Genomic DNA, 9,785 nt, shown 5'->3' with positions numbered 1-9,785 from the left:
CAGTTTCCCACTAACCCTCCGGGGCACTGTCCTTATCTTTGTGGCTGGGTTTGCCTCCTGAGGAAAGGAACAATGGCATAAGACACATCACACTCCCCTGATCTTTCCTGGCCAACAGCCGAGTCACATGACCACAGCCAGCTGCACAGCAGACTGGGAAATGGAGTCCCTGCCTAGTGGGGAGAGAGGATGTGCCCAGCCACAGCTTTCTTAGCATGGAAGGGGAGAAGGATTTGGTGGATTCCCAGCAGTTTCTGCCAAAATATTCCACGATTTTGAAAAACAAGGGATCCTAGCACACATACAAATTCTGAAATCCTGAGCACAAATGTCATAAGTGAGCTTTGCTCATTGTAAAATAAAAACACCTCTACTGCATCAACCCAACAGTGGTGTCTCTGCACCTCTAGCCGTCAACATAAAGGGACCTACATCCACAGAGAAAACCTGCATGCATTTATGCCTGTGCCATAAGGAGAGAAAGCGGCCACATTTAATATTTCAGACACAAAAGAAGAACAACATGAAAGATAAACTATTTGAAAATTTGCAGCTACAGGGGCACCTGGGTGACTCAGTGGGTTAAGCATCCGACTACAGCTCGGGTCATGATCTCATGGTTCGTGGGTTCGAGCCCTGAGTCTGGCTCCAGAGCCTGGAGCCTTTTTCGGCTTCTGTGTTTCCCTCTCTCTGTGCCCCTCCCCTGCTCTCTCTTTCTCTCTCTCTCAAATGTTAAAAAAAAAAAATGAAAAGAACATTTGCAGCTACAAAGAAATGAATTTGGTCAGGATAAAAAAAAATTACTATTTCAAACAACAGTCAACAGTGATGGAGACCAACTCTAAGAAGTTAAATATGTTCAAGGCAAGAGCATAATTTCAAAATTGTGCCTATTGCAAGGTAGAGACTGGTTGCCCGTGGCAAGAGGGTGAGGGCGGGGGCACAGGCCGGGCTGAGGCGATTGAACTCTCCACGGAAACGGAGGGCCTGGGAACCCTAGCTGGGAGGCTGGCGTTTTGATTCTGTAAGAATAAAAGGAGGTTTGAAGGCAAAAGCATGGTGTGTGTGTGTCTGTGTGTGTTGCACCGGCATTATTGAGGCAGGTGTCCAAAGTTGCTTTAGCAGACAGTTCCAGTCTACCTTCTGCTCCCTCATTTTTCATCCTGGAGAATCCAGGACAAGATATGAGAGGAACAAGAGAGTTTCCTGAGACTGCCTGGCTCAGAGAGCGAACCAGGAGGGGCTACTGCACAAATATATTTTCTTTTTTTTTTTTTTAATATTTATTTATTTATTTATTAGAGAGAAAGAGAGAGGGAGAGAGTGCGCACAGAGGAAGGGCAGAGAGAGGGGGGGAGAGAGAGAGAATCTTAAGCAGGCTCCACGCTGACAGTCCAAAGCCCGACTCTGGGCTCTGTCTCATCACTGCGAGATAGTGACCTGAGCAGATATCAAGAGTCAGAAGCTTAACCGACTGAGCCCCCCCAGGCGCCCCTACAGATAGGCGCCCTATTTTTTTCTGATTAGTCTGATAGGAGCAGAAAGAACTTACCCGTATGAGAAACACTTGAATGTGACCAGAACTTTACCTTGTTTTGATCACAAATCTGAGGGTACTAATATACAAGTTCAGCCTTCTGAGGTGCTCAGATAAATGCCCGAAGACCCCGGGGTAATAAGAACGGATCCTTGGGGCGCCTGCGTGGCTCAGTTGGTTGAGCGTCCAGCTCTCGATTTTGGCTCAGGTTGTGATCTCATGGTTCGTGGAATTGAGCCCCACGTAGGGGGGTTCTGCACTGATAGCACAGAACCTGCTTGGGATTATATCTCTCTCTCTCTCTCTCTCTGCCCCTCCCCCCCATGCTCTCTCTCTCAAAAATAAATAAATAAACATTAAAAAAGAAGAAGAAAGAATAGATCCCTTGCATTGGATCTGTGCGTTCCACCCCCTCTGTGTTCTTAGCTGCTGCCTTCGCCAATCACTGCAGTTGAGGGGGGAAATAGCCAAGCTCATTTTCAGAAGCATTTTAAAAGACAGATTTGCTGCTCCTTATTAACTGTCCTTGAGGGACTGTATTTCTCATTTCCTCCCGCACTGAAATGCTGCTGCCCTATTCCCTTGTCGCAGTCTTTTTCTGTCGCGTCACGAAGTCTTCCAATGTTTTATTAAATCACGAAGACAGGGTCACTAACCTCGCCATAAAAGACAAACAAGACTGAACAATTTAAAAAATGCATAAGGAAAAATGGAAAACGGAGTTTGCTTTCAAAGTGTGAACAAAGGCAAGGGGGAAACATTATGGGAAACAGGAGGCTCTTTCTTCCCAGTGCTTCCCACACTTTCTGGAATTTGCTGGGCCTCTCTGGAAGCGGTCAGTCCAAGCTACTCAGAAGGTTTCATCCCCCTTGTGGAGAGCCCTGGGGCTTCCAACATGCATCCACCTGAGACCTGCATGGTGGTTGGGGGAATTCTGGGTTCACTCAGGCCCAGATGAGACTCCTGCCTTCTTCCCCATTCCTGACAGGGAGGATGTCCCACAATATTTTGTCACCTGGAGTTCAATCTCTGTTACACTTTGTGTGAGCCTCTTCTGCCTAGAGGTCCTCTTCATTCCCCGACCCTTTCTCTGGTTTTCTCCAATCTTTCTGTCTCCTTCTGACAATACAATAGATACATATGGGTAAGCTTTCAACTAGATATGAGAGGATACTATTAAAGTTTAGATTTAGATTCTGTAAAAGAATGATATAGTCTCCATCCTAATGAATGAATGTTCGCTGGCCTTAAGGAAAGTTGTAAAAATCATATCTACTAATTTTTTTTTCAGTTGTAGATTTTTTATGGGGCACCTGGGTGGCTCAGTTGGTTAAGTGTCCGACTTCGGCTCAAGTCATGATCTCATGGTTCGTGAGTTCAAGCCCCACGTCGAGCTCTGTGCTGACAGCTCAGAGCCTGGAGTCTGGTTCAGATTCTGTGTCTCTCTCTCCTTCTCTCCCCCTGCCCCTCCCTTACTAGTGCTCTGTCTCTCTCTCTTACAAAAATAAACTTTAAAAAAATCTCAATGATAGGTTTTTTATTTCAGTTATAATTTGCTGCTTGTAGAGATGAAAACAGTAATTGAATTTTTTTTACCCCAGCACAAAGAAAATTAAACATGTTCTAATCTTTTATAATAAAAAACCACAATTGTATTCATATGTAATAAATATAAAAAGTGTATATTTTCTTTTGCAAAGCTCAGATCATGCTATATACCACACTAAAAGTCTGTAGCCTGGTATTTTTGGTTTTTAAAATTTTGTTTTTGTTTTTGTGGGTGTTTTGAAGTGCTTTCTAATGGCTGGAGATCTTCCATTGTGTGGATGCACCATAAGCTAATTACCTGAAGTACTCCCTGTTTTTTGCATAATTTTTTTCTATTTTTCATTATTTTTTAAAAATGCTGTAATGAACATCCTTGGCATAAATTTCTCCGCCAAGCCACTGACTGTTTTCTTAAAATAAACTCGAAAAGTGGAACTGGTGGCTTTTAGGACAATACATTTTTTTTTTTTTTTTTTAGGAAGTCTATGGCAATTTACTCTCTCACCAGATGTACTTAAGAATTGCCAACAACTTGAGAAACTGCATGGGCAGGTCATAAAGCACTTCCCATTAACCACCAATGGCCCCTCCGCTAACAAGCTGGGCAGAGGCTCCTTTGGGCCTCACTTGGGTCATGAATTGGGACATCAAGGTTCTGGGAGAGAAAACACGCAGCCATTTTGACCAAGGAGGCATTATTCAAGAGCTCTGCACTTTTGCAAAGGCTAAGGCCAATGAATATATATTCAGTAATTACATGTAGAAAGGTGTCACAGAAATAACTGTTAAAGATATTACACCTCTCCGGGGTGCCTGGGTGGCTCAGTCGGTTGAGCGTCCGACTTCGGCTCAGGTCATGATCTCAGGTCCGTGAGTTCCAGCCCTGCGTCGGACTCTGTGCTGACCGCTCGGAGCCTGGAGCCTGCTTCGGAGTCTGTGTCTCCCTCTCTCTCTCTCTCTGCCCCTCCCCCGCTCATGCTCTGTCTCTCTGTCAAAAATAAACATTAAAAAAAAAAAAAAAAGATATTACACCTCTCCAGAAACCAATTTGGGCTGACAGGATTATTTGTGGCAATCGCAGGCCAGCTTGAGTCAGCCAGACTCGAGACACCCTTTGAACACAGCAGAAGTCTGGCTGGCTGGTGGGCTGGGCCTAGGAAGCGTTTCCAGACCCTTCTGTTTTCCGTTTCTCATCTTTATACTCTCTAAGACAACCTTTTTTACCCTGCTGTTAGAAGCATATTAAGTGTTTAAGTTCAATTCTCTGAACGAGAGGCAGAGTAGAATACAGTTGTGGCTGCCCCTGGTGGCCTAATCAAAAGGCAGTATTAAGCTCATCTCTTATTTTCTGTCTTCTGATGGTTTGCTGCCCGTGGAGAGGATGCCACTTTCAGGGCTAGTTAATTCCCAGAGGGAGTATACAGCTCGCCTACCAGTGCATCTCTTAGATACAAATCACCAATTCAGAGCCCACACCCACCACCTCCTCTCGGGCTCTCATGCTCTGGACCACTGTCCCCCTGCCCTGATCAGCCCAGCACCTGGGACCAGACATCCAGCCTCTATACCCCCGAGCCTGCTGAAATCCAAACTACCCGACCCTAAGCCTGTTTCCCCTGCCTGACCCATTCCTTCCCTGGGAACCACAATAAAGACTCTTTAGTGCACACAGTACCCACCCACCCACTCCTTGTACATCCTGACCAACGCTGGTGATTCCTCGCGTGACCCCTATGGCGTGGCATAGCCCCTCTTCCCGGGACCTGAATATCAAAATTATCTTTTCTTTCTTTTTTGTTTTTTAAATTTTTTTTAATGTTTATTTTTGAGAGAGAGACAGAGCACAAGTTGGGGAGGGGCACAGAGAGAGAGACACACACAGAATCCGAAGCAGGCTCCTGGCTCTGAGCTGTCAGCACAGAGCCCGATGCGGGGCTCAAACTCACAGACTGAGAGATCATGACCTGAGCCGAAGTCGGTTGCTTCACCAGCTGAGCCACCCAGGCGCCCCCCAAACTATCTTTTCAATAGCAATCATCTCCTGGTCTTCCGGCTTTACCATACCTCAAATCTTCTGTTCATATATTTTATTTTATTTTTTTAACGTTTATTTTTGAGAGCGAGAGCATGTGCATGCGTGAGAGGGGGAAGAGCAAAGGGCGGGGGAGACAGAGGATCTGAAGCGGGCTCTGCGATGACAGCGGAGAGCCCGATGCAGGGCTCGAACTCACAAACCGTGAGTTCATGACCTGAGCTGAAGTTGGACGCGCAACCCGCTGAGCCACCCAGTAGCCCCAATACACTACATTTTAAAACGAAGGATTCTCCAAATAAACTGGTTAAAACAATTTGTGTTGTCTTTTTGGTGGGGTCCCTTCCCACGTCACTAGGAACTATGTGAAGATTAAGAGTTGGTGGTGGTTGGACAGTTGGTTTTCCCACAGCACAGTCACTTGTGTTTTTGCTTCTGCTGAGAAGCGGGATGAAGCCTCAGCCCCCAGCCTCATCTGGCATCACCCCCTGCCTTCTCCCCGGGCTGCAAACTGAGTCTCTATTTTCAAGGGGCGATCATCCTCCCCACCTCCAGGCTTGGCTCTGCTCTTCCCTCTGCCCAGAGCGCTGCCTTTCTTACCGAGGGTTCCTCGTCTGTGCCGCGGACCTGCACTGCCTCCTCTTGGCATTCGTCCCACTGGGTCGTAATCTCCATGGTGAGCTCCGGCAGGGCTGAGACCGGATGTGTCTTTTTCGCTATTTTATCCACAGCGCTTAGCACAATGCCTGGCACAGAGCGATCTTCCAACATGCGCTTGGGGGACGAATGAATGATTGAGTGTTATGAATGATGGAATCATGGATTGAGAAGGGAAAACTGCCCCCTCGGCATTAAATACAGTTCCTGGTAACGTGAGCCCTTTAGCCACTGCCTCCCTCTGTGGCAAGGTCGGTTCTATTTCTGCAGTTGCGTGAACAGGGTAGTAACTTGGAGTGAGTCGCCACGGCTGTGACTGCCCCAGGAGGGATCACAGCTCCACACCGAGGAGGGCCCTGGACAGCTCCCGCGTCCTTCTGGCCCACTGCACGTGCGTGCAGGCACAGCCCGGCAGGTTGGGAATGGCTGACCTTCCCCGTCAGCTGCTAGGAAGCAGCTCATTTTCTGGTAGTTGCACAAACACAAGGTATCTGGAAATTACACCAGTAGGTGCACAAAGCGGAATTTGGCACAGCCAAATGAACGTTGCTGACGTTCAAACTGCGTGAGATTAGTTACCGAAGCAGGGATCGTGCTCTTGCACTTGAGGTGTTGAGACACCCAGCCTTGCCCTGTGACGACATAACCTTCGCCGTGGATTGCAACAACAGTCTGCAGTGCAGGTGCGGAAACATGCTAAAAGTCCCCAGCCCCAAGCCTCCTCACGGCAGCGGGAGCCTTGACCAACGGAAACAGGCTGGTTCCCATTTGCCGCGGCAGCTCCCCGGGTGCGTGTGTTTGGAAGAAGCAGGGAATACAGCTCTCACCATCCCAGGCCCAGACGCGTACTACACACTGCATGCTGTCTACACCCGTATGCTGTCGCTTTCTTGCTCTCCCAGGAAAGTGAGGAGAGTGCCCCCTTCCTTCCTACCCTGAGTTCAACTTCAGGCTCCACACTCCTGGGACCTACTTGAAGCAGGAACTGGAGCCATATTTGAACAACAGCCTAAGGGGCATGACCAGGAATCTGGGGGCAGGCATACCTCCTTCCCTCCCCAGAAGATGTTCCAGAGGTTTGTGTAAAGAGAGCTTGGAAAAATCATGGAAAACGAGCACACCTTCAATAGGAGGCCTGCTAGGGAAGCCCCCTTGCCCTCTGCTGGCCTGCTCGTCATAGGCTCTGGCTTGTAGGATAGCTGCTCTGGCTTTGGCCACTTTGTCACATAAGCTAGTCTGGGCCTTGGTTCTGAATCAAGCTTTACACAGATTCTTGCAGGTGAACAGTGTCACCTCACGCTGGGGAAAGCTGTGTCGTTCCTTGTTGACCAAGATCTGTGTTGATTCTGAACCCATTTTCAAAGGACCCCACATATGGCCATTTGTGAGCTGTTTGCGGGTCTCTTTGAACCCAATGGAAGAGATCAGGACAGTAAGTGGGTGACTTTTAGATGATTGGTACAGGGTTGTATCTTAGATGTGGATAAGAATGTATAAAATTGTTATTTTATATAGCAATTCTAATTTTATATAAAATACATATCACCAAATGGTCTATGTACGCACACTTCGTACAACTAAATATACGACTTAAAAGCCATTAAGCTGAGGATTATTCAGCCTTAAAAAGGAAGGAAACTGTGACACGTGCTACATGGGGGAATTTTGAGGACATTATGTGAAGTGCAATAAACCAGCCACAAAAGGACAAATACTGTGATTCCACTTACACGAGGTCCCTGGTTGTCCAATTGACAGAGACAGGAAGTAGAATGGTGGTTCCCAGGGAGGTGGAGGGAGGATGGGGAGTTAGTGTTTAATGGTTTCAGTCTAGGAAGAGCAAAGAGTTGTAGAGATGGATGGTGAGTGCATCGTGAATGTATTTAATGCCACTGAATGGTACACGGTTGAAACATAATGGGTTAACTCTACGTTATGTGAATTTTATAACTAAAAATTCCAGGAGGGGTGCCTGGGTGGCTCAGTTGGTTGAGCAGCTGACTCTTGCTTTCAGCTGAGATCATGATCCTAGGGTCATGGGATCGAGCCCCGTGTTGGGCTCCGCAATGAGCATGGAGCCTGCTTAAGATTCTCTCTCTGCCCCTCTCCCCTGCTCTCACTCTCTCTCTAAAAAAAAAAAAATTTTTTAATTTAAAAAAAGAAACACAAAAATGACAAGAAGACTAGCACATGGAAAATATATTTACATACAGCCATTTTAGTAATATGGTAACTTTTTTTTTTTTATAGAAAATTGAGTTTGACTATCACATTAAAAAAGTGAATACATTCTTATAAATTAAATGAAAGCAAAAAAAAAATCAAATACCTTTAGACGTGTATAGTAACTGGGAAAAAGCTAATTCTAAAAAAGCAAAACTTTAGCATTCTGGTTTATTTATAAGCTTAAGTCAACAGTTGACCGTAAATCAGCGGTGCATTGAAAACCACTTGAGGAACAGATGTGGGGGTTGACCACGTTGATGGCAGAGGTGGGGGGGGGGGGGCAGTCGCGTGTGTGGGTGGAAGAGGCAGAGGCCAGGAGGAATCAGTCAGACGGGCACCACCCGTGCCATGGGCTGTGTCGTCACTGCCTGTTGAGATGAGGTTAGGAACCTGCCTCCCCGGCTTAGTTGGAGACACCACTGAAAAGCGGATCAAGTGAGACAAATGGAAAATGCTCGCTAAAGGAAGAGAACTGTTAACGGTGAAGGACTGTGTGGGGGCTCGGGCACAGCCTGAGACCCCACAGCCTCTGGGGCAGCTCAAAGGCTGGACCGTACCTGCTCCGCTGCCGATTTCCCGAAGGGTCCTCAGATGCCACCCAGCTCCAACTCCAGTCTACCGATGACACCATCATGGTCTAGGGGATGTGACTGGCCCAGGACCACAGATGAGTGTCGGAGCCTGACGAGACCCAGGCTCCCCTGCATCCAGTGGTGACATTTTCCTTCGGAACCACACCTGGCCCGTTGATTTGTATATGCTGCTTTCTAGCCCCAGCTTGCCACACGTCTCATTTAGCTAATTTACGGCTCCGGACTGCAGACTGAATTATAGCTATTTGTTTCCCTTCCCTGGCTGCAGTGCAAGCTAACGAAAAGCAGGCTTCATTAATTCCAGTGCTTATCACCGAACAAGGTATTAACAAACGTTTAGATGATGCTCCAGCCATTTAGTGTTTTTGAGAAGGTGAAAGGGCCTCTGGTCCATATGGTCTAGCTTCTCGTACATTTTCCTTTCAGACGCTGAGGCTGACAGACCTGCCAGGAGCAAACGGGGGTGGTAGTTGGTATTTAATTAATCTAACACGAGTCACAGCCCATTTCACGAAGTCAGGCGCCAGTCTTTGCTTCTACCAACAGTCACATTTAGGACATCAACTCACGCTCTCTCAGCCACTTGGCCTTGCGATGTTCTTGTAGGCAGTGGGAACCTACCACTTCTCCCTTTCCAGGCAGGTTTGTAAGCCTAAGCATGCTCCCCTCTACTCTTTAATACGCTGAGCCACAGGATACCAAGAACACAGAAATAAGGAAAGGATCTTAAACTTGCTGCTTTATGACTTTCTGAAAGCAGTGACATCACTGTGTGAATACTACAGTCAAGGCTGGCTAGGTTGCAGGTTCTCGTGGCTTGAGAAGCACCAGGCGGGGATCTCTGCCGGCAGAGACTTGAACTCTAGCTGGCTGGACTTGTCCTCCCAAGAAAATCATCCCACCAACCTGTGCCTCAGTGTCTTCAGTCTGAGATGCGGATGATTTGACACCTCACCCACACTATCACCCACACGTGATACCAGCCGGAATGGCATGCGGTACAGGGATAGAGCACTCAGGGACGATCAGCTGTGTTAACACAGCCTCTCCTCAGGGCTCACACAGCACCTATAATGAAAAAGGAAACACGGTAGGGGCGCCTACGTGGCTCAGTTAAGCGTCTGACTCTTGATTTGAACTCAGGTCATGATATCGCGGTTGTGGGATCAAGCCTAGTGTTAAGCCCTGCGCT

This window comes from Panthera leo, chromosome A3 (assembly GCF_018350215.1).
Source record: "Panthera leo isolate Ple1 chromosome A3, P.leo_Ple1_pat1.1, whole genome shotgun sequence".
NCBI lineage: Eukaryota > Metazoa > Chordata > Mammalia > Carnivora > Felidae > Panthera > Panthera leo.
The sequence above is the reverse complement of the archived record's forward strand: the minus strand, read 5'-3'. Positions refer to the sequence as shown.